The 25,842-nt window shown below is 46.8% G+C and overlaps 1 protein-coding gene across 1 annotated transcript in view; it reads right to left on the reverse strand.

The window, feature by feature from the left end:
- Positions 1-25,842, reverse strand: part of furinb (furin (paired basic amino acid cleaving enzyme) b) — a gene marked incomplete at its 3' end in the record, with an annotated part of 304,944 nt that overhangs the window by 272,808 nt on the left and 6,294 nt on the right. The gene's annotated exons all lie outside the window — the stretch shown is intronic.

Below are 25,842 nucleotides of genomic sequence, written 5' to 3' on the forward strand. Positions count from 1 at the left end.
TAGTTTACAACTGGACCGGTCATATCGTCTTGTAAATACTACTTAAAATATTTTGTTTTTTTGGTTTGAATAAATGAATGAATGAATGACATCTATGATTTCAGAGAACCATGATTTACGCACTACCGAGGTAGATACAGTATGCGATCATCACGTTACACCCCATCAACAGCAAATATCAGTCTACATCAGTCCTCATAATTTAAATCAGTCAATTACACTGAGGTATCTTGATTACAGTATGTACAAGACAAGACTGCGTAACCTACTGTCGATTTGATTGATTGACTGATTGATGGATTGATGGATTGATGGATTGATGGATTGATGGATTGATGGATTGAATGAATGAATGAATGAATGAAGGACATTCTATGATTTCAGGGAACTGTAACTTGTGAGTTTTGGCAAGTGACTAAGCTGTACAATGACTAGGTTACCTATGTGAAATGCAATTATTAAAGTGGCTTTGGATAAAGGCGTCTGCTAAATGACTAATGTAAATAACTGGCTGTGATGTCCCTATATCAAAACACCCATGTCATGCATGTTGCCTACGCAAGCGCACACACGCACGCACACATGCACGCACACACACATACTGTACACGCACGCATGCTCGCACACATGCACGCACACACACACACGCACACACACATACTGTACACACACGCACGCATGCTCACACGCACACGCACGCACTCACACACACTGTAACGGTGTGAAAATGTCATATCACGATTATAGTGACCAAAATTATCACGTTAATCAGTATTATCACAGTATTGTAAAATGTGCTTAACATTTGCTAAAACTACCGATACACACACTGTAATAATTTCACCAAGTTTTATATTGAAAACCACAAATACAATTAGCAGCACTATGCACTTTTTCTGCATTAACTTTAAAATAATGCGTCTTTGAGACTGTTGCTAGCTTGATGCTGGACAGTATTTAATAATACAATTATCACAATAATGTAATAAAATGTAATCACGGTTTATCGTTATACCGGTTATCGTTACATCCCTAACACACACACGCACACACACGCATGCACACACACACAAACGTGAATAATGTATCTATGTCCACATAAATAGAAATACAAAGACAAACACTAACAATGCCGTCAGTCACTTATATACATTAGGTCCATAAATATTTGGACATTGACACAATTTTCATCATTTTGACTCGATACACCACCACAATGGATTTTAAATGAAACATTCAATATGTGATTTAAGTGCAGACTTTAAGCTTTAATTTGAGGGTATTTACATCCAAATCAGCTGACCGGTGTAGGAATTACAACACATTTTATGTGTGGTCCCCCCTTTTGAAGGGACCAAAATGAACTAGACAGTTGGTTGCTCAGCTGTTCCATGGCCAAGTGTGTGTTATTCCCTCCCTTATTTCATTTACAAGGAGCAGATGAATTGTATGTAGTTAATTTCAAGTGTGTTTGCATTTGAAATCTGTTGCTGTCAACTCTCATTATGAAATCCAAAGAGCCGTCACCATCAGTGAAGCAAGTCACCAGGCTGAAAAATCAAAACAAACCCACCAGAGGGACAGCAAAAACATTAGGTCTGGCCAAATCAACTGTTTGGTACATTCTTAAAAAGAAACGCACTGGTGAGCTCAGCAACACCAAAAGACCCGGAAGACCATGGAGAACAACTGTGGTGGATGACAGAATAATTATTTCCCTGGTGAAGAAAGACCCCTTCACAACAGTTTGCCAGATCAAGAACTCTCCCCAGGAGGAAGGTGTATCTGTGTGAAAGTCAACAATCAAGAGAAGACTTCACCAGAGTAAACATAGAGGGTTCACCACAAGATGGAAACCATTGGTGAGCCTCAAAAACAGGAAGACTAGATCTAAAAACGCCTGTGTAGTTCTGGAACAACATCCTATGGACAGATGAGACAAAGATCAACTTGTATCAGAATGATGGGAAGAGAAGAGTATGGAGAAGGGAAGGAACTGCTCATGATCCAAAGCACCACCTCATCAGTGGAGCATGATGGTGGTAGTGTTATGGCGTGGGCATGTATGGCTGCCAATGGAACTGGTTCCCTTGTATTTATTGATGATGTGAATGATGACAAAAGCAGCCGGATGAATACTGAAGTGTTTCGGGCAATATTATCTGCTCATATTCAGCCAAATGCTTCAGAACCCATTGGACGGCACTTCACAGTGCAGATGGACAATGACCCGAAGCATACTGCGAAATCAACCAAAGAGTTTTTCAAGGAAAATAAGTGGAATGTTCTCTAATGGCCAAGTCAATCACCTGACCTGAATCCAATTGAGCATGGATTTCACTTGCTGAAGACAAGACTGAAGGGAAACCGCCCAAAGAACCAGCAGGAAGTGAAGACAGTTGCAGTAGAGGCCTGGCAGAGCATCACCAGGGATGAAACCTGGCATCTGGTGATGTCTATGGGTTCCAGACTTCAGGCTGTCATTGACAGCAAAGGATTTGCAACCAAATATTAAAAATGACCATTTGTTTTATGATTATGTTAGTTTGTCCGATTACTTTTGATCCCTTAAAAAGGGGGGACCACATATAAAATGTGTTTTATAATTCTTACACCGTTCACCTGATTTGGATGTAAATACCCTCAAATTAAAGCTGAAAGTCTGCACTTAAAGCACATATTGAATGTGTAATGTCAAATCCATTGTGGTTGTGTACAGAGCCAAAAGTGATAGAAATTGTGTCAATGTCCAAATAGTTATGGACCTAACTATAAGAGCCTAGTTGGCCTCACATTGTTACCTACAGAACACACAAGATGATGACAATCACAGCCATCTTCTTCAAGCCATATTACATATAAATAATTTAGCAGTTCTTAGAGTCCATGCTCTCTTAATAAAGGTAGCAGTAGTGAAAATCTCTTCTCTGAACAGCCACTCTAGCTTTGCATCATCTCCTAACCAGAACAACTCTGGCTTCACGTTTTGCATTTTTTCAAATAGAAATAGTCTGGGATCATCATATAATGGACAATGAAACATAAAATGAAATTCGTCCTCCGTCACTTCAAGATCACACACCGTACAAAGTCTCTCCTCCTCAACAACAGAGTTAAATCTACCTACTTCAATAGCAAGAGGAAGGGTCCCCGTTCTGAGCTGAGCACAAACAGATCTTCTACATCTATCCAATGGCGTCACATAGGGTTCTGGGCTGTACACATTTTTAATTTGACAGTAGGTTCTAAGTTTGGGTTTGAGCCAGATATCGGTGGCCCATTTCTCTTTATGATCAAGAAGTAACTTGTGTTTAATGTATTGCACCCCGCATCTTAAACCATTTCTATAGCGAAACTGTTGACTGTGATATTTGAGAACGCAGACTCGTCACTACAGACTCGCCTTTAAAGTAGCATGCTTGTAAAGCAGAATGGAAGATCTGAAATAGATGATGTCTTTTGATATCAAGTCCACTATATCCTGTCAACATACGTAAAGCCCCCTGCATACACACACACACAAACAACTACACTCTCACTCAACTAAGAAAGAATCCTCCCTTAGCGATACTAATATAATCCTACTAATCATTCAGTTAATTAAAGCCTCTATCACAACCACAGAGCCCTTCGGTCATCATCACACCTCATTTCCTTGAATCCTTTTCACAACTCATTTTCCTCCAGAACAAACAGAATTCCATGAATAGCTTTCATTCAGCACCAGAGTCCAGCTCACAAGAGTCCAGCTCACCAGAGTCCAGCTCACCAGTGTCCAGCTCACCAGAGTCCAGCTCACCAGAGTCCAGCTCACCAGTCCAGCTCACAAGAGTCCAGCTCACAAGAGTCCAGCTCACAAGAGTCCAGCTCACACTCGCCCGCCGTGCCCTGAATGAGAGGCTGCAGCAGACGAGACAGTGAGGTTTGGAGTCAACTACCCCGGGTGAGCAGCTGTCTGTTCCTCTACCCATCAACTACCCCGGGTGAGCAGCTGACTGTTCCTCTACCCATCAACTACCCCGGGTGAGCAGCTGTCTGTTCCTCTACCCATCAACTACCCCGGGTGAGCAGCTGTCTGTTCCTCTACCCATCAACTACCCCGGGTGAGCAGCTGTCTGTTCCTCTACCCATCAACAAGCACACAGGGACGTGCCGTTTCCCCGCTCTTGAAGCATGTGGTCAGCATGTTGTTGAATGTGGGCTTTTCTAGTTTAGATGTATCTATAGAGCCGGTATATAAGCCCATCATGTTTTTGTTTGGTCTAAAATGTAAGCATCTATTCAAAAGCCAATAGTGAATTAAAATAGCAGTGGTTAAAATAGTTCATATTTAACTTTCTGTACGACAAAAAAAGCCGTAATGAAAACGGCAATGTTTATAAACAAATAAATTAACTTAAATAAAAAACATGGAAAAAAGGCCATACAATAAGATGGCATGATAATCTACTGTTCATAGTTGTGATAATGACTACTGGCCCTAGCGGTATGATGTTACTATTAACTCATGCATTGGGCTTAAAAGGTCCATTGTTAACACATCAGACTTGCATCTTCAATGAGCATGTGTACAGTATCCAGCAGACTCCTGATCATAGCTGTGAGCTATAGTGTTGCTGTTGAGATGAGCATGTTAGCCTCTAAGGGCCACTGTTCACGTCAGATGGTTCACGCCTCTCACACCTTTACCAAAAGCTTCTGTGTGATATGAAACATACAGTATGTAAAATACTGCTTTATTCGCCTGTGCCTCACACATAATATCCTCCTGTCAACTCACCAACTTGCAGCTAAATTAAAGGATTTAGTGTATGATACATGTGCATGTTCTGCTGCTGTGTTACACGCCCTGCTTCTTGCTGGGAGAGATGTCTGCTCTGTTTACTGTGGGAGTTGATCATTCAAAGTGGATTTATTCTCAGCCCATGAAGCCAAGGAACTTCACCTGAGTGCTTCGCCGGGCTGGACTGGGCAGCGTGCATCGAGCCAATCAGAGAGGATCGCCGAGCTGGACTACGTGCATCGAGCCAATCAGAGAGGCCCGCCGAGCTGGACTGCGTGCATCGAGCCAATCAGAGAGGCCCGCCGAGCTGGACTGCGAGCATCGAGCCAATCAGAGAGGCCCGCCGAGCTGGACTGCGTGCATCGAGCCAATCAGAGAGGCTCCTTAAGCGCGCCTCAGGGAACTAGAGAGCGCTGCTCTACCCTGTGTGATTATTCTCATCTACTGAGAAGGGTTCAGCCCGATTGCTTTGGAAGAACCCACAGACGTCCTCCAATTATGTCCCTTGGCTAGTCCTCTTGACATTGTTCCAATCTCTCTTCATAAAGATGTGTTCAGCTCCTTGGGCCCAAACATAGCTACTCTCCATTAGGAATTGCTCCCTTAGCCAGGGCTGTACATTGCGACATATATGTCGCACGTGCTATGAAAAAAAATGTCTGTGCGATTAATTTATTTGCCCTGTGCGACATACAGCGAGCCGCTTGTATGTAATGTTAGCGTTTTTTTCCGTGTTAAAGCCGGGAGGACGAGTAAGGTGAAATGAGAGCAGTCAGGTAGGCTAGCCTATAGCTTCCCCCGGACCAGTAAACTCTGTTCGGGCAAGTGCCTCATGCAGTTGTCTGATCGGACAAGTAAAAAATAGCCTATAGTTGAAGTGTGATAAATATACACGACGTGGAGCTACACCCAGTAGCCTAGCCTATGTTTGCGCCGAAGCGAAGCCTCTTATGCGCTGCTGTCTGTCAGTCAGCAAGCATAATTTGTCAAGGAGACTGCCCACACCATAAGCGCGAGTACAACAAGCGAATCAGAGGCGCTGCCCTGACTGACTGACTGATTGAGCGACCGTCTTTTTGGCTGGCTGAACCGAATGTTTAACGAAGCTAGCTTGCGTTAATGTTCCTCCAGCCACCATAACTTGTGTTCAGTAGAGGTGATAATGGACATTTTATACCTGTGCTACAACTTTCTGGCTCTGTGCTACAGCACTATCAACCCCTGTAGCACCAGTGCTATGTGCTACTAAAGTTAATGTACAGCCCTGCCCTTAGCTCTGATTACTTTAAACATATGCTATTATTCAGCCACTCTTCAAAAAGCTCAACCTCAAACCGTTGCTTCCCAATAACTACAGACCTATTCCAAACGTCCTTTCATTTCTAAAACCTTGGAGAAACTAGTATGTAAGGAACTCCTTCATGTCCTGGACAACAGTGACCTCTTTGATAAATTCCAGTGTTGTCTTGGTCAGGGGCTCAGTACTGAAGCGGCTGTTCTCAGGTCAGATGATATTCTACTGTGTGCTGACGCTGGACAGTGCTCAGTTCTGCTGCTGCATGACCCACGTGCAGCTTTTGATACTATAGACCACTCTATCCTCCTCAGTGGGCTTCAGCAATGAGTGGGTGTAGCTGGGACTGCCCTCCACTGGTTTGCCTCCTATTTGTCAGACAGGAGTGATTCTGTAGCTATTGATGATTATGTCTCTTCATTTCCTCTGTTGACTTGTGGTGTGACCCAGGGTTCAATCCTTGGTCCCCCCCCCCCCTTGTGTCTTAATTAGTTGTTTCCAGTTTCTCTCTTAACATCGTTATGTGGACAATATACAACAGTTTCTTCTTTTAACCCGAGTGACCTTAAAGTCGCACAGAAATGAAAAAAGCATTCTGTCCCATTTTGGTTCACATAATTGGTCATAGTGTTCACCTATTCAACGATGTATGCCAAAAAAATTACAAAATTCTACTTTTGTTGTAATCTTATATCAAAGTATATAATTTCATACTTTCTGGAAAACGGTCACGTGCAATGACGACAACAGGTACCTTAGATTTTAGGCCAATAATCTCACCACATCCACCTGTCAATCAATGCTATCCTTCTATCGAATCTGTCTAAAGTTCTTAAAACCCGTCCACTTGTCAATGTTCCAATTAAATTCCTCTAAACATATGTCCCACCCTCATAGCTTGTTTGCGTCGGAAATACGTCAAACTACGGAAGTTAGATGATCTCAAACGTCCACTTCTGTGTGACTTTAAGCTCTCCACCTTGCTTAACAGCTGTTAAGAACTTCCTCCAGCTTAACGCTGACAAACACACAAGCAAATCAGTATGAATACATTTAATTTATTTACTTAATAAACCCCACAGTCTCCCCATCTAACGGCATGACTAACTTTGTCACGGTTGAAAAACATATATGACCTAGCCATACTCGGTCATGATCAACAACCTAAATAAGAGTCCTCTGATCCATGCTGTGAATATAACGACTATAACTAATGATCGTACCCACAATGCACCTCACCCTGATACTAGCCTATGAGAATTCTTACATTAACAGTAGAACAAGCATAAAAAGAGCTACTCAACACCTCAAGCTCTGAAAGATGGATTTAGAAAGTAGACGGGTTCTTGAGTAGAATAAACCAGTGTTTCCCAAAGACTGGGTCGTGGGTCACAGGAGATTTTATTTGGGTCACCAAATGCATTTGCAGAATTTCTTTCATAGTCTTTTTAGCTACATGCGGGTGGTTTTCTCTGCGGCCGAGTCGCGTAGTTTTGGCGTCTGCTCTGTTTTTTCTGCGAGCGAACGTGTTTGAATGAAGAGCAGAGGAGCTGTGGTTTGGTGAGGGTTAGGGTGAGGGTCAGGGTACGGGTCAGGGTTAGGGGTCAGGGTGAGGGTCAGGGTTAGATGGGGAGATTCAGGCTGGTGTGAACAGCCTGGTTCCTGCTCACGTGAGAATTGATACTTAGTGTAGGCAAAACTTTCTACAAGAAGCATGTTTTAGAAAGTACTCGTAATAGCGCTGATAATTATATTTATAACATTGAAGTATGAAAAGCTAGCGTAGCCGACATTCTCTTTTATTGATGAGGAAATAGAAACACTATATACAGTATAGTTAACTCTGTTAACTCTGCCTGAATACATTGATTTGGTCTCATGTATAAAGTATTGAACATGTGTAGGCCTGGCCACACGTGCATAAAACTAAGTTGTTATTTATCAAACGTAGGCTTTATCTCTTTGAAATGGCTGGTTGACCTATTCTCATGATTTTTGTGGGTAAGGCCCATCTTGACTTGGGTCACGATGGTTTGTCATTTTAAAGAAGTGGATCCCAGAAAAATAGTCTGGGAAACACTGGAATAGACTAGACTTTTACTGAGACACCAAACATAGTTTTTGTACAAAGCAAAATGTACTTGACAACGGGAAAAATGAATTGTGGCGAGCGCCCCCAGGTGGTGGACTTTGGTACATGTCTGCACGCACACCAACACACGCAAACATGCACGCAAACACGCACACAAACACGCACGCTGCACAGGGGTCAGATTAATACCCCCACCCTCTGGTTCATCTGCTGCGGGCAACAGCCCCTCCCTCCATCTCCAATCAACCCAGGATGACCAGGTCTGTCTGCTCTGGAGGACCAGGTCTGTCTGCTCTAGAGGACCAGGTCTGTCTGCTCTAGAGGACCAGGTCTGTCTGCTCTGGGTGACCAGGTCTGTCTGCTCTGCTCTGGAGGACCAGGTCTGTCTGCTCTGGAGGACCAGGTCTGTCTGCTCTGCTCTGGAGGACCAGGTCTGTCTGCTCTGGGTGACCAGGTCTGTCTGCTCTGGAGGACCAGGTCTGTCTGCTCTGCAGGACCAGGTGTGTCTGCTCTGGAGGACCAGGTCTGTCTGCTCTGGGTGACCAGGTCTGTCTGCTCTGGAGGACCAGGTCTGTCTGCTCTGCAGGACCAGGTCTGTCTGCTCTGGAGGACCAGGTGTGTCTGCTCTGGAGGACCAGGTCTGTCTGCTCTGGAGGACCAGGTCTGTCTGCTCTGGAGGACCAGTTCTGTCTGCTCTGGGTGACCAGGTCTGTCTGCTCTGCTCTGCTCTGGAGGACCAGGTCTGTCTGCTCTGGAGGACCAGGTCTGTCTGCGGTCCACCTAGGACAGGGGTGGCCAACCAGTCAGAGACCAAGAGCCACAAAAATTACTGTGGTACCACCCAGAGCCACACCATATATTCCAGCGTTTCTCAACCTTTTTTTCAGTCACCGCACCCTTCATAAATCCCAAGGCAAACCCAGTCTAAAATAAGAAGAAAAACATTATTGTCCATTAAATATACATTTAAAGTTAATTTATTTAAAATGTATACATACAACAAGATATTTTCTGACATAATATATTTTGGACTGGGCTGGGTTAGGGTGGACTGGGCTGGGTTAGGCTGGGCTGGGTTAGGCTGGACTGGGCTGGGTTAGGCTGAACTGGGCTGGGTTAGGCTGGGCTGGACTGGGCTGGGCTGGGTTAGGCTGGGCTGGGCTGGACTGGACTGGGTTGGGTTGGGCTGGGCTGGACTGGGCTCGAGATTTGAGGCTTTGAAATGTCCCAATGATGTCTGGCATATCAGACACCATTACGTTCTATGAAGAAAAAATTGCTCTCCCCACTCGGGTAAAAAATGTCCTGTGTTCGTCTTCATATAATTTTTATTTTAGCTGCGCATTTCTTTCCAGCCATTCTTTGGTTGTGTACAGTAGCCTAGGCTACGTTAGCTTTTGTCGTAAAAGAGAATGACCCACGCAAAGCAAATTATTTTGTTTACAATAGGTGCGTTTACATATTTTTCAATCTGGTTGATTTCAAGCTGATTTCAGCTTGAGCGTATACATGGGATACAAAGTAAACTGGTTGGATGTTTACATGCGACAACGAAACAAATGTTTCGAACGCGCACGCAGCCGTGAGTGATTGCGTTACGATGGTTACAAACAGCTGACTACGGAACTGTCGAGCGTGCCTTGATTAGTCAAGTCTTGAACATGCGCAAAATGAACGCAGAACGCAGCATCAATCCGTTTCAAGGTAGTATACATGACGGACCAAACGGTTTCGAAAAGGTTTAAACTACCTCCTTGAAAGCGATTGGAATTTCAATCGGGTTAGGGCATTGCAGTCGGATTGAGGTGTTTATATGACATTTTCAATCGGTTTGGTCTTCCAAACCTATTTGAAACCGATTCAAACTGTCCATGTAAACGCACCTAATAATTTTGTTACCAAGGTGATTTGCTACCTATATGATTGGTTTGAAGTGGTTCTCACGCGACTTCCTCACTAGCGAAACGAATCATGATTTTATGACAAATCTGCAATAATCTAAAATGGGCGGGAAGAAATGCACAGCGAAACTAGAGAGAGAGAAACGTTTTTATTGAATGAATTAATTTATATTTTAATGAAAGGATGGAAGAGCCGCAAGCCAACTTTTTGGGGGGGATGGATGGAGGAGCCGCACATTGACGGGCAAAGAGCCGCATGCGGTTCGCGAGCCGCGGGTTGGCCACCCCTGACCTAGGAGGACAGTCCTTCAGAGGGGGGGGGGTGAGATATCCAGATTCCCTCAGGATCCTGAACTCCCGGCACAACTGTCTGTGTAAAAGCGTGTCCTGCTCTCCTCCCAGCTCATCACACTCAGACTGTTCTCTAATGAGGACAGAGGGGTGACAGATGGCCCCGAGGTTTACAGGAATTAAGATGGATCTCTGATCTCTGGATTCCAAGTCTCTGACACCTCTCACGGTGACCAACCCGTCCTTGTGGACTCGTTAAACAGTCACACTATAAATCAAAGCACATCCTTCTGACAGCATTCAACATGACAAGATGTGGAGCAGTGTTCTTCTTGCCTGCTGGGGGATTGTGGTAAGGAGGGGCGGTCTGCTGTAAACAGGATGGCCCCGCCCACATTAGTATGCAGCTCAGAGTGCTGATATGAACACACTCACACCTGCCCCAGGTCCACAACACACACTCACACCGGCCCCAGGTCCACAACACACACTCACACCGGCCCCGGGTCCACAACACACACTCACACCGGCCCCGGGTCCACAACACATACTCACACCGGCCCCGGGTCCACAACACACTCACACCGGCCCCGGGTCCACAACACACACTCACACCTGCCCCAGGTCCACAACACACACTCACACACACTCACCCCGGCCCCGGGTCCACAACACACACTCACACCTGCCCCAGGTCCACAACACACACTCACACACACTCACACCGGCCCCGGGTCCACAACACACACTCACACCTGCCCCAGGTCCACAACACACACTCACACCTGCCCCGGGTCCACAACACACACTCACACCGGCCCCAGGTCCACAACACACACTCACACCTGCCCCAGGTCCACAACACACACTCACACCTGCCCCAGGTCCACAACACACATTCACACCTGCCCCAGGTCCACAACACACACTCGCACCTGCCACAGGTCCACAACACACACTCACACCGGCCCCGGGTCTACACCACACACTCACACACACTCACACTGGCCCCGGGTCCACAACACACACTCACACCGGCCCGGGGTCCACAACACACACTCACACCGGCCCCGGGTCCACAACACACATCAAATACTTCTGTGAAAGTATCTACCCAGGGAACTGAATCAATTACACTCCAAAAGTACTTTGACGGTATTAACGAACTGCTGTAGCCTTTGACCAAGGTTTGACCAGGATGACCTCATCCCACTCCAACAACACCCCACACACAAGGGGAGCATGGCTGTGTATCCTAGGCTAAGCCTGCGTCAGGTAGAGAGCTAAACCAGCTATTTAGCATCCATAAAAAAACAATGAAGTAGATTAATAATATCTCTCCAAGAGGAGAAACACTGAGTCTGAGTCCATCTGAGTCCAGCCTGGCCACCGGGAGGCCGCGCCCAAACAGGAAGTCTTCACGCCCGACGACTGTCTGTCCGTGAGTCATCTCTGCTACACTGCATCCATCCACACAGGTCTGTCTGTCTGTGAGTCAGCCAGACGACCGCTGGCACTCATCCTTCAACCCCCCCCCCCCCCATCCCCAAGACAGCTACCGCAACACCAGCTCCACTGTCTGGGCTGGACTCAGGTCAGCCCCTCTGCCACTGTGGAATGTGTTTTAGACAGCACTTTGAGTGAGGGCTTCTGGAGCGCTGGACTGGTGTCAAGGCATTACAGGAGCCATCTGAAACACAGTGGCTGCAGGCCCCTAATAATGAGGCCCCTCTGCTCTGGGACAGACACAGCCTGAGCTGCCGGAGGAGAGGAGGAGGCCGGAGATACCAAGGACCGAGAGGAGAGGAGAGAGGGCAGGGAAGAGGGGAGGAGAGAGGGCTGGAGGAGAGGGCTGGAGGGAGCAGGCAGGGAGGGAGGAGAGAGGGCTGGAGGGAGCAGGGAGGGAGGGAGGGAGGAGAGAGGGCTGGAGGGAGCAGGCAGGGAGGGAGGGAGGAGAGGGCTGGAAGAGGGAGGGAGGGAGGAGAGAGGGCTGGAGGGAGCAGGGAGGGAGGGAGGGAGGAGAGAGGGCTGGAAGGAGCAGGGAGGGAGGAGAGAGGGAGGGAGGAGAGAGGGCTGGAAGGAGCAGGCAGGGAGGGAGAAGAGAGGGCTGGAAGGAGCAGGCATGGAGGGAGGGGAGAGGGCTGGAAGGAGCAGGCAGGGAGGGAGATGGGACTGGAGGGAGTGAGCGGAGGGAGAGATGGAGGAGGTGAAAGGGAGACAAGCAGAGTACGTTACATAAGGGTTAGTACTACTTTATTCAACAACAGAACTTGTGTTCATGTTTTTGAAATGTCACAAATAAAAATAATTAAAACATATCGCCTCTCTGGCCACTTTGGAGCCTTCAGATGCAATATGAGCTTCTCAATTTTAAACTGTTTTCTTAATGTTTCTTTTAAATTATTTTCTATTCTTTTTTTTCCATATATAATATTTTTTTGTTTTTTGTACCATTTCCTAAGATCCATGCTTTGATTAGGGGCCGGGCAGCTCAGCTACCAGTCCCTCTTGTATTTGACAATATTCTGAATCCGACTCATCTTCCATTTAATTTGAGCTGCCAGGAATTATGAAGCCCATCACGCTGTTTTTCAGAAAAACTGTAAAACCTATTAAAGCCATCTCCTCCCACATTTCTTGATAAATTGACACTGCAATAGCTTCCTCCACAAAACGATCTTCACAGATTTTTGAAATATCAAAAATTTAGCCCACAGCGCATCAAAATGTTTTACTGTAAATAGTACTGTATGCAGCTACTGCCAATGCCCCCTCAGTAAATCTCCCATTTTCATGACATGCTAGATTGGTGCACATTTTCTGAATTTCAGAAAAGTGTATTTTTGACAGTATTTTGAAGTCTGTCCTCATTTTGTCCCCTCAAACTACTGCTGTTCATTAATTGTGTTAATTTCGTTGACGAGAACTATGACGAAAACTATTCGTCAACGACATTTTTTGGGTTATCGCCACAAGACGATAACTAAATACAAATGAATGTATGATGACAAAAACTATGACTATATCTATTCACATTTTCGTCAACAAACAAAAACTAGACTTAAATGGTTATGGAGGGACGTATGGGAAATGTTCAAATCAGAATGTCGAGGTTCGGGATGTGCGCAGTTGGATCATGGATGTAGTAATAGAACGAGTTGGATGCAACCTACAGGTAGCCTGTGTGTAGGCCTACATTTGAATAGTACCGTTGCTACACCGGCCGGCGGGAAGTCAACTAACAGCATACGACTGCTGCGCCTGAACTGTTCAGTAAATGACCACAGTTCAGAAATGTCTTTGTCAACGTTCGCACACACCGGTAGAAAGAGAGCAGACATCTGGATAAACTTCATATTTGATGCAAAGGAAAACAAAACCATTTGTAAACCGTGTGGGGTGAAAATTACTGGCAAAAATACAACAAACTTAAAGCGACATTTGGAGAACAGTCATCCCGAAATTCACGAGAAGGTAAGCACCCCCCCACCCCCGGCTAACGTTACTGTATTAGCTAAAACCAAGCTGGTGTGTTTCTGAAATACTTCAAATACAATACAAGCTAAAAGAAACCAGTGTTTCACGTAGGTTTGTGGCGGGGGAGAACTGAAGTGTCTGATCATTGCAACGCTAACGTTAGTGGCTAGCTAATGTTAGGCACAGGTTAGCTAACTGTGTATCAACAAGTGGGGCTATGCTTGTGGCGGCTGGCGGGGGTATCTAGCGTTAGCTAGTCTGGGTAAGCTAGCTAAGCAACTACTGCTGCTGTCTAATGTTATACTGTAGCTAGATGGATAAGACACGAACAGTTAGCTACCTGGCGCCGCCATAGCCCCTCTCCGGTGTGACGTAAGCTAGCCTTTGCCTGATGTTAGCTAGCCTGACTAGCCAACTAGTGCTGACATGATAATGTTAGCTTGCTATATCAGGCACAAACACAGTTAGCATCAGACTGGGAGGGAGGAATGCTTCATTATGAAACTGTCTGACAGAAGCAGCCACGCTTCTGTCAGTCTGCCCCAGGGCAGCTGTGGCTACAGATGTAGCTTACCACCACCAGGATGACTGTCTGAATGAATACTGGACTCTGTAAAGCGCTCTGGGTTTCATGAAGGGCGCTATATAAATCCAACTTGATTGATTGATTGAACTAAGCCTGTTAAATTTGAGTCATCTAAATCTATGGTAGATTTTGTCGACTAAAATCGTAATGATATTTAGTCAACTAAAACTAGACTAAAACAAGTCAGATGACTAAAATATGACTAAAACTAAATTGCATTTTAGTCAAAAGACTATGACTAAAACAAAATCATAATTTGCTGTAAAAATTAACACTGCTGCTGTTCATACAGGAAAAACATACTACCCACAATCCTATAGTGCAACAGCAATGTCTCCACCAATCAGATGTTATTGTTGGCAACCCCCCCATAGTGGACCCTAGGACTACAACTGGCTAAACTGACTCTGATTGAGACGACTCCTGTGCCACTGATTGTTACATTGGCTTCCACCTGTCATGTTAGTCTGTGTGTATACAGCCTACATGTCTCCCCCAGGCCAGTTCTTTGTTCATTATTTGCTGTAGATGTGCGTTGTCCCTGGTGTTTCCTGTAGCTGTGCGTTGTCCCTAGTGTTTCCTGTAGCTGTGCGTTGTCCCTGGTGTTTCCTGTAGCTGTGCGTCGTCCCTGGTGTTTCCTGTAGCTGTGCGTTGTCCCTGGTGTTTCCTGTGCGTTGTCCCTGGTGTTTCCTGTGCGTTGTCCCTGGTGTTTCCTGTGCTTTGTCCCTGGTGTTTCCTGTGCCATCGTGTAAGTTTGTACGTTTCTAAGCTTTGTCTTTTGTTCTCCACTTGTTGAGTGTGTTCCTTGATTTTATTGTTTAGTCTTTGGTTTACTTTTTTACCCCTTGTGGTGCCTTTAACATTTAGTGGAAACTGCTGAAACCTCCATGTTACTCACACCTTTACCCCCCCTTTAGCCCCTGATTGTTTGAGTCACAGTGTGAAACAGCTTCTCACCTGTCTGGTAGCTCAACAGCTTCTCACCTGTCTGGTAGCTAAAGAGATCCTGACTGGTCCTCAGGGTCACAAGAGTTCATGCCCAGGGTGATGCAGAATAGACATGTGAATGCATACTGGTGCTGTGTGACCGGGCAGGTCTGCTGACACGCATGGATCTGTCTCTCTTCCTCCTCATGCACACTTCCCCATAGTGTCTTAGCTTGGCTCTGAGCCTTCATGCCTGAGGGGAGAATCCTAGAATAATTATCATGGTATCATTTCTTGGTTGTATTTTTCAAATGCTAGTTTGTCACCCTCTAGTACTTAGTAGTAGTCTAGTACAACATGCTAGATCAGGTCAACCTGGTCCTAATTGTAGTTAGAGCCATCTGAAGCCAGCCATGCTCTTGTATTCACTGCAAAATCTCCAATGTGGAAAAAAAGAAATTTCATGGCTCAAATACAATGTGACAGTATTTTGGATTCTGTCCTCATCCCGTCTCCCCCAAAAAATCCACAATCCTATAGAGCAACAGCATGAGCCCCACCAATCAGAGACCCCGCTCAACCCCTGCCTAGGGCTACATCTGGCCTAATTGATTGATTGGCCACTGTTTGAGCACAACCACAGTTACTCTGCAAAAAAGACGACAAGCCAAAAAAACACTTCAAACCCCGGCCAGTTTGTTACGCATGAAGCCAATAGATCATACATACGTATACATACAGTACATGCATGAAGGCTGCCACATGCCCCGTGTGATTTAAAGTTGAAGAGTGTTCTTTTGTAGAACTTAAGAAGTTTTATTAGATCAAGCCCAAAGTGGCAGCTTCTCACTTGGCTCAACCAGAGCATGACCTTCCCTCTCAAGCCCCGGGTGACGCACAATAAACATGCTAATGCTCACTCAGGCGTTGGACTGCTTGGATTTCAGATATTTTTAAAAGATATTTTTATTTAAGAAGTCTAAGAAGTTATTTTAAGAAAATAACTAGTCCCCCAGAGAGCCTCATGTATTTGTCCTTAGTCTCCTCAGAGGGCTGTGCAGCTGATTCATCTGTTCTGATGCTGTAAAGCGCTGTGTGCTACGTCTGCTCTTATGAATATGTGCTACAGTATAAATACACTAAACCTGACTTAATTTAGTCACAATAAGGAGCAACACAATACCCGCACTGCCCAGACTTCCTGCCTCTGGGTCAGAGGTCAGCGACAACTGTTGGTTCATCCCGCGCCATAACGCCCTGTAGCACGCCTGTCTCCGGGGCTGCTGAGTGGAATCTTCTGAAAAGATTGCGCTGGAACCGCTCTCCATGGCAACCCGATGCAGAGCGGGCGCTGGGGGGCACTGGAGCGGCGTGGCAGACGGGCGCTGAGCAGGAGGAGAGAGAGAGGGCTCAACCAATCACAGGAGGAGAGAGAGAGAGGGCTCAACCAATCACAGGAGGAGAGAGAGAGATGGCTCAACCAATCACAGGAGGAGAGAGAGAGGGCTCAACCAATCACAGGAGGAGAGAGAGAGAGGGCTCAACCAATCACAGGAGGAGAGAGAGAGAGAGGGCTCAACCAATCACAGGAGGAGAGAGAGAGAGAGAGAGGGCTCAACCAAACACAGGAGGAGAGAGGGCTCAACCAATCACAGGAGGAGAGAGAGAGGGCTCAACCAATCACAGGAGGAGAGAGAGAGGGCTCAACCAAACACAGGAGAGAGAGAGAGAGAGAGGGAGAGAGAGAGGGTTCAACCAATCACAGGAGGAGGGAGAGAGAGGGCTCAACCAAACACAGGAGAGAGAGGGCTCAACCAATCACAAGAGAGAGAGAGGGCTCAACCAAACACAGGAGAGAGAGAGAGGGCTCAACCAATCACAGGAGGAGAGAGAGAGGGCTCAACCAAACACAGGAGAGAGAGAGGGCTCAACCAATGACAGGAGGAGAGAGAGAGGGCTCAACCAATCACAGGAGGAGAAAGAGAGGGCTCAACCAAACACAGGAGAGAGAGAGAGAGGGCTCAACCAATCACAGGAGGAGAGAGAGAGAGGGCTCAACCAAACACAGGAGAGAGAGAGAGAGAGGGCTCAACCAATCACAGGAGAGAGAGAGAGAGAGGGCTCAACCAAACACAGGAGAGAGAGAGAGAGGGCTCAACCAATCACAGGAGAGAGAGAGAGAGAGAGGGCTCAACCAAACACAGGAGAGAGAGAGAGAGAGAGGGCTCAACCAAACACAGGAGAGAGAGAGAGAGAGGGCTCAACTAATCACAGGAGGAGAGAGAGAGGGCTCAACCAATCACAGGAGGAGAGAGAGAGGGCTCAACCAACACTTACGCTCCCACAGAAATACTACGCAAACGCACACACGCACGCACGCACACACGCACACACTCTCTCGAGGGTGAAAGAGAAGGAGGGAGGTATGGAGAGAATCGTGGAATGATAAAAGAATAAGGGCGAGTGAAGCAACAGAATATAGCCGTTGTCGTATCACTTGGTGTCAATAACAAACAACGCTCGCTCCCACGGTCTCTCTTTCCTTCATAGAGAGATATGCATTCTCCCCCCCCGAATTCAGCAAGGTGAGAACAGATCAAACTGTGTTAGCGCCACAGAGAGGCGGTGTGTGTGTGTGTGTGTGTGTGTGTGTTCAGCTAGTGATTTCCTGTCTGCCTGGTCTGTGAGTAAAGGCCAGTGACATCACAGCTCCCTACATCACCACAACCACTGTGTGTCTGCCTACTGTCCACAGATAAGATGGGTGGGCAGGGGAGTGAGTGAGTGAGTGAGTGAGTGAGTGAGTGAGTGAGTGAGTGAGTGAGTGAGTGAGTGAGTGAGAGTGAGTGTGAGTGAGTGAGTGAGTGTGAGAGAGAGAGAGAAAGTGAGAAGAAGTGTGAGAGAGTGTGAAAAGAGAGGGAGAGAGAGAGGGAGAAAGACAGAGATGGAGAGCGAGAGAGGGAGGGGGAGAGAGAGAGAGAGAGAGAGAGAGAGAGAGAGAGAGAGAGAGAGAGAGCCTGTAACATTAGTCCTCTCTGAGCAGGGTGAGTCATTCTGAACCCACAGCGTCTGCTTACCTCACACCCAACGAGCAACCTGCCTGCTCTCAGCAGGAAGCCGCCATGACGGCTCAACATCACGCCAGAACTCCAACACAGATACCACACACACACAGATACCACACACACAGATACCACACACACACACACACAGATACCACACACAGGCTCAGATACCACACACAGGCTCAGATACCACACATACAGATACCACACACAGGCTCAGATACCACACACACATATACCACACACACACACACACATATACCACACACACACACACATATACCACACACAGGCTCAGATACCACAGATACCACTCAGAGAGAGGAGCAGACATGGATACACACGCGCACACACACACTCGCACGTACGTGCACACACGCGCACACACACATGCGCACACACGCGCGCGCACACACACACACACAAACGCGCGCGCACACACACAAGGGTGTTCCACAGGGACACACATGCTGATGATACAGTAATTAATTCATCTGCTCCAGCTTTGGGAGGAGCGTTCTGTATTTAGCAGACAGCTTCTGACCCAGTGATCACTCCTAGAGCTGACTGGTTTAAATGACCCAGTGATCACTCCTAGAGCTGACTGGTTTAAATGACCCAGTGATCACTCCTAGAGCTGACTGGTTTAAATGACCCAGTAATCACTCCTAGAGCTGACTGGTTTAAATGACCCAGTGATCACTCCTAGAGCTGACTGGTTTAAATGACCCAGTGATCACTCCTAGAGCTGACTGGTTTAAATGACCCAGTGATCACTCCTAGAGCTCAGACTGGTTTTAAATGTAGCAAAAACAAAATGTATGCAATTCTCTAGCTACCGCTCTTTGAAGAATTATGGGATTAGAGGTGGGACAAAATATTGATATGGCGATTATCGCATCGTGGTCTCTTGTGATACAACTGTGGATACACATCGCAAAATATAAAAAATAAATATAATTTTTTGGGGGGTGAGGCATAGTTGTATCTATAGTCCTTCCTTTAAACATCTAACTCTTGCTCTCTGGGCAGTTGGGCCTTTTGGCACTTCATTTGATTGGAATATGTCCTCGTTCAATGATCAATGATAGGGTTGGCGGTTCAAATCTCGGCTCCTCCTGTCCGCATGTCGAAGTGTCCTTGAACTGAACCTCAAAATTGTTCCCAATGGGCAGACTGGCACCGTGCACGGCAGCTGCCACCACTGGTGTGTGAATGTGTGTGAGTGGGTGAATGTGTGAGTGGGTGAATGTGTGTGAGTGGGTGAAGGAGAGGCCATTATTAGGAAAAGTGCAGCACTTTTACCATTCATTTGTTGAATTGTTCATCACAACCCAGCGACCACAACGCTGCAGTGAATGAAAATAAAACCTCATTCCTGCGTTTTACCCTTATAGTGATATTTTTTTATCTAGATAACGTGATGCATCGTTGAGGAATTGTCTGATAATGGATTGATTATGGCAGAATGGCTGATGTATCGTGATACCATCGGTATCGGGGGTCATCGTGGGGTCATTGTGAGGTCATCGGTATCGGGGGTCATCGTGAGGTCATCGGTATCGGGGGTCATCGTGAGGTCATCGTATGGTGAGTTACCCGGTGATTCCACCCCTAATTGTAATCAGCTAGCAGGAGGTTGGCAATCCCTGGTCGACACAGCATCTGCTCCTGGATGATTATAAAGACATTTCACCAAAGCTACCCAAGGTCCCAGGATCGGTTACTCCTGGAGGTTCCTCCAGTCAGAAGGTTCCTCCAGTCAGAATCCAACTAAGAAAAACTGCTTTTAGTTATTGTGCCCTTAGAGCCTGGAATGAGTTTCAAGAAACCTTCAAAAATATGGTAAGTGAACCTGAGGTTGAGGTCTCATGTTTTTAAATGTTTTAAATACTGCTACTATTGTTTATGTTTATGTAAAAGTGATGTTTCATCACTTTTATCAGCTTTATTAATTTATCAGTTTAGTTTGATCAGTTTTAATGTGTATGATGTTTTTGTATTTATTCTGCATTGATGTTTGTTGTTTTATATATACAGTACTGTATGCTCTGTTCTGTAACCAGGGCACCGCTGAAAACAAGACCTTGGTCTCAATGGGCTCCCCTAATAAAGATTAGATAAATACAGAAATAAATAACACACACACACACACACACACACACACACACACACCCACACACACACACACACACACACGTGTGTGTAGCCCGTGAGGAGCTCTGACCCTCACACACTCCCCCATCATGCAGGAGTGCGTCTGACCAGCAGAGGCGCTGACGCTGAGGACCGACTGTCTGACCCCCCCACGTAGACTCAGGTCACCCCCCGGCCACCCGCAGACCAGAGGCGCAGGGATGATGCTCATCACCGTGACGCCTGCCTCCGTTTAAGAAGCCGACCCAGGATTTGACTCCCCTGACTGCAGCGCTTCAATCCCCGCACCGAAAAACTGCAGTTTGAACAGGTGCCGCTAGCGCGCCGCCTCTCACGCCCGGGTCGTTGAGACGTCCTCCTCCATGTCTCCTCTCCTCCGCTCCTCCTCCATGTCTTCTCTCCTCCTCCTCTGTCTTCTCTCCTCCCTCCTCCTTCTCCGTCTTCTCTCCTCCTCTGTCTTCTCTCCTCCCTCCACCTCCTCTGTCTTCTCTCCTCCTCCCTCCTCCTCTGTCTTCTCTCCTCCTCCCTCCTCCTCTGTCTTCTCTCCTCCCTCCTCCTCTGTCTTCTCTCCTCCTCCCTCACAGGTCTCTCCCGCCCACTCCGCTCAGCGTGGCGCTACTCTTGTTTTTGCCTCTTCTGGTCTCCCTCGGGGGCGCCGGCTCTTCTGGTCTCCCTCGGGGGCGCCGGCTCTTCTGGTCTCCCTCGGGGGCGCCGGCTCTTCTGGTCTCCCTCGGGGGCGCCGGCTCTTCTGGTCTCCCTCGGGGGCGCCGGCTCTTCTGGTCTCCCTCGGGGGCGCAGGCATGGCTTGGCTTTCCCACCTGCGCTTCTCTCCTAATTCGCTGGCAGCAACAGCAGCTCAGGTGTTAGTAGACCCTGTATGTTCTAAACTACACCAAAAAGGTCTCTCTCTCTCTCTCTCTCTCTCTCGACATCAAACGTCATGTCATCTGGCAGACGAGTCAAAAGAGATTTTGTCACACATGCTGAGTACTAGTGTCGCACAAGTCATCCAGTGAAAGGAGGCGTGTGAGTGAAGTGTGGAAGGCCTGTGTACTAGCGGCCTGTGTACTAGCGGCCTGTGTACTAGCGGCCTGTGTACTAGCGGTCAGTGTACTAGCAGCCTGTGTACTAGCAGCCAGGGTACTAGCAGCATGCTCAACCATCATTAGTTGCAATCCCCCTCCAATTAGTGAGCCTTGGGATGGGGGGGGGGGGCAGAGGACAAGAGGAGAGGAGAGGAGAGGAGAGGAGAGGAGAGGAGAGGAGAGGAGAGGAGAGGAGAGGAGAGGAGAGGAGAGGAGAGGAGAGGAGAGGAGAGGAGAGGAGAGGAGAGGAGAGGAGAGGAGAGTGCTCCGCCCCGTTCTCTCTGGGACCGCCCCAGTGGCCGGCTCAGGGTTTCCGTTAGAGAAAATCGGTACCGGTCAATGTGTCCGGGAAGATTACACTTTTCCGGACAAACTGGAGAAATTCCGGTCATTATATTATAATATAATATCAGGTCTATTATAGGTGTTTGTCACGGTGATTGGCCGTTGTGTAGCTTATATATGCCATGTATTGTCTTATTTCGCATCCGTATGATTAAATGTGTGATAGGCTGTCATGATTCCATACGCTAGGCTATGTAATTGCACAGCCACAAAAATAGTCACCTTTGAATTGCGACTGTAGCCTAGAACATGAATGCTTATTTCAATTGCATGAATCAGATTGGAGGATGCAGGCTAATTGGTTTGGGATTCGCGACAGTAGCCTAATATGTGTTTACTAATTTCTCTTTCCAGTTTTAGCTTACCCTTTTTATCAATAAAACAGCGTCATTATAACCACGGACATCGCAGTAGGCTATGAGGATGAGAATGACATAACTGTTGAGAAACAACTGATAGGCGGGCTGGGCTAAATAAAGAAACACAACAATACATGTGCCCGCTAGCCTATAGGCAGCCTAGCCTATAGGCAGGTTTATCTATGGTGGCCCGCTAGCCTATAGACAGGTTTATCTATGGTGGCCCGCTAGCCTATAGACAGGTTTATCTATGGTGGCCCGCTAGCCTATAGGCAGGTTTATCTATGGTGGCCCGCTAGCCTATAGACGGGTTTATCTATGGTGGCCCGCTAGCCTATAGACAGGTTTATCTATGGTGGCCCGCTAGTCTATAGGCAGATTTATCTATGGTGGCCCGCTAGCCTATAGGCAGGTTTATCTTACAGATGTTTTTTCATCGCATAGGCCTACTAGCCAATAGCCTACACATTAACGGAACAAAATGAATTGGCCTATTGGTTTTTTTTATATTCAAAAGGAATCATAATATATGGAAATTTTATTTTAGCCTATTGTAGGCCTAATAAAATTAGGGGGAATTATTTTGTCCGGACATTAGGACTGGAGAGATTTTAATATAATCCGACTTCAACAGATTTTTCCGGACAAAAAACGAGAGAGGAGGGAGGGAGAGAGGAGGGAGCGAGAGAGAGGAGGGAGGGAGGGAGAGAGAGGAGGGAGGGAGAGAGAGGAGGGAAGGAGAGAGAAGAGGGAGGGAGAGAGAAGAGGGAGGGAGAGAGGAGGGAGGGAGAGAGAGGAGGGAGGGAGAGAGGAGGGAGGGAGAGAGAGGAGGGAAGGAGAGAGAAGAGGGAGGGAGAGAGAAGAGGGAGGGAGAGAGAGGAGGGAGGGAGAGAGAGGAGGGAGGGAGAGAGAGGAGGGAGGGAGAGAGGAGGGGGGGAGAGAGAGGAGGGAGGGAGAGAGAAGAGGGAGGGAGAGAGAGGAGGGAAGGAGAGAGGAGAGGGAGGGACAGAGAGAAGGGAGGGAGAGAGAGGAGGGAGCGAGAGAGAGAGAGGATGGGGGAGAGAGAGAGAGAGAGAGGAGAGGGAGAGAAGGAGAGGGAGAGAAAGAAGAGAGGGAGGAGAGAGAAAGAGAGACCAAAGAGCAACAAGAGAAAGAGAAAAGGTCCCTCATCACAAAAACAAACCAAGCACACACCACACACACACACACCAAACCAGGCACACACCACACACACATCAAACCAAGCACACCACACACACACATCAAACCACGCACACACCACACACACATCAAACCAAGCACACACCACACACACATCAAACCAAGCACACACCACACACACATCAAACCAAGCACACACCACACACACATCAAACCAAGCACACACCACACACACATCAAACCAAGCACACACCACACACACATCAAACCAAACACACACCACACACACATCAAACCAGGCACACACCACACACACACATCAAACCAAGCACACACACCACACACATCAAACCAAGCACACACCACACACACACATCAAACCTAGCACACACCACACACACACACATCAAACCAAGCACACACCACACACACATCAAACCAGGCACACACCACACACACATCAAACCAAGCACACACCACACACTAAGGATGGGCATCAATGATCGAAGATCGATAATTGATTGATAAGGATTTTGGTCGATCACAAAAAAAAGTGCTCGATAATCATTAATAAATTCAGTGGAAATTAGTTTGTCAACGTTCTGTGTGAGAAATGTATTTGTTGAATTAGTAGGCTACGCGATGATGCAACAGGTTCCCTCAGTAACAGTATAGTTGATGCATATTAATATTTATCCAGTCCAGCAGCAGCAGAACAGCCCAACTTTCTGAGGGAGCCTTCTGTGAGCCTGAACTGCGACCCAACTGACTGGTGGAAATTAAATGAAGGCAGGTTTCCCAGGTTGGCCAAATTAGCGCAAACCTACCTCTGCATCCCAGCAACCTTGGTCCCCTCAGAGCGAGTGTTTTCTGCGGCTTGTTTCTGAACAAGAACCAGTAGGCCTACTAGGCTCTCACTGGATTAAGTTAAAGCTGGACGCTCTTCAGGACACTAACGTTTACGTTTTCAGTCATCCTCCTATGTGTGAGTAGGCCTATTTCATTTTTTTACGTTACTGCTGGTGAGTAACATTAGCTTATTTTTGCTATATTTTTTTTTTATTTAACGTAAAATGTGTTGTTAAACAATACGCTACTCACTGCCTTGTTTAAGAGGATTGTTATTGGACTGAATGTCGTTTTGAGTGCAATCGCGTCAGCATGCGTAGACAGCCTAATGTAGGCTAACGTTATCAGAACACAAGAAATACAACTATTTTCAAGGAAACATGCTTTATTTGTTATTTATGCCTTTGGCGTTGTTTTAATGGAAAAAGCTTATCAATTAATCAATAGTTGATTGTTAATTCTTTCAATTATCAAAAAAGAAATTTTGATAGTTTGCCCATCCCTACCACACACACATCAAACCAAGCACACACCACACACACATAAAACCCAAACACACACCCCACACACATCAAACCAAGCACACGCCACACACACATCAAACCCAAACACACACCAAAACCAAGCACACACCACACACACATCAAACCCAAACACACACCAAAACCAAGCACACACCACACACACATCAAACCCAAACACACACCAAAACCAAGCACACACCACACACACATCAAACCAAGCACACACCACACACACATCAAACCCAAACACACACCAAACCAAGCACACACCACACACACACATCAAACCTGGGCAGCAGAGAGTTTGTGGATTTCTTTCCCAGCGTTCTTGCCAAGGAACTAGCAATTGGCCAAAGAGCAGAGCACTGAGCATTCAATTTAGCCCAATTAAGGCAAAAATGTACCATCTTGTAAGACCTAATTATGAATAAGGGCCCTAGAATCTCTCTAGCCCGTTCCCTCTCCTGCTTCTCACAAAAGCCAAACAACAGTCATTCACACTCCAATCACCTCCTCAATCACCTCCAATCACCTCCTCAATCACCTCCAATCACCTCCTCAATCACCTCTAATCACCTCTAATCACCTCTAATCACCTCCTCAATCACCTCCAATCACCCCCAATCACCCCTAATCACCTCCAATCACCTCCAATCACCTCCTCAATCACCTCCAATCACCTCCAATCACCTCCAATCACCTCCAATCACCTCCAATCACCTCCTCAATCACCTCCAATGAGCTGCGCTTCTCTGAGGACAATCAGTCCAATAGTGCTCTACTGCTGAGCCTGACCGGCCTCACACTGAGCCTGACCGGCCTCACACTGAGCCTGACCGGCCTCACACTGAGCCTGACCGGCCTCACACTGCACAAGAACCAGCTGAAAAATACAATCCGGCAAGAGGCTCACGATAGAGGCTCCATTGTGGATGAAATGCAGAAA

The sequence above is a fragment of the Borostomias antarcticus genome (assembly GCF_949987555.1).
Source record: "Borostomias antarcticus genome assembly, chromosome: 16".
NCBI classification, from domain to species: domain Eukaryota; kingdom Metazoa; phylum Chordata; class Actinopteri; order Stomiiformes; family Stomiidae; genus Borostomias; species Borostomias antarcticus.